At 46.5% G+C, this 484-nt stretch overlaps 1 pseudogene; it reads right to left on the bottom strand.

The window, feature by feature from the left end:
* Positions 1-146, bottom strand: part of LOC116698446 (trace amine-associated receptor 13c-like) — a 7,989-nt pseudogene extending 7,843 nt beyond the window's left edge.
* Between the last annotated feature and the right edge of the window lie 338 nt (positions 147-484).

The raw sequence follows: 484 nt of genomic DNA, 5'->3' as shown, positions 1-484 counted from the left end.
AGCAGGTTGAGAGTCACAGTGGTCAAAGAGATGGAGTAGCACACAATATAAATGAGCAGTGTTTGGGGCCAAGGAGACGAAGGCTTCCTGCAGGAGGTGTTTGGGAACTGTGGAAAGCAGAGCTTGGCTCCGTCCTCAACCTCCATCTGCAGAGGTCTGCAGATAGCTGCAGCTCTGGCAGCTTTCTGAACAAACCTGAATCATGTAACTGATTTATCTCTCTCTCATTCTCTTCATCCCCTCCTCTTTCTCAGTCCCTGTTTGACTCTGATATCCCTCCTCCCTGACTCTGCACATCCCACCATCATCATCATCACTCTCTCCGTATCCCTGCCTTTCTCACTTCGGTCATTTTCTACCCTTGTTTCCTTACCTTTGTCCTATTTTTGAAAACTTTTCAAGTTTCTAAAACAGAAGTTATGCATTTCTCTACACCCATGTGGAGTAAAGTCTGGCTACACCACAGATGCATTCTGGGATAGGA

Source organism: Etheostoma spectabile, chromosome 11 (genome assembly GCF_008692095.1).
Source record: "Etheostoma spectabile isolate EspeVRDwgs_2016 chromosome 11, UIUC_Espe_1.0, whole genome shotgun sequence".
Lineage (NCBI taxonomy): Eukaryota > Metazoa > Chordata > Actinopteri > Perciformes > Percidae > Etheostoma > Etheostoma spectabile.
This window is presented reverse-complemented; position numbering and strand designations above follow the sequence as displayed.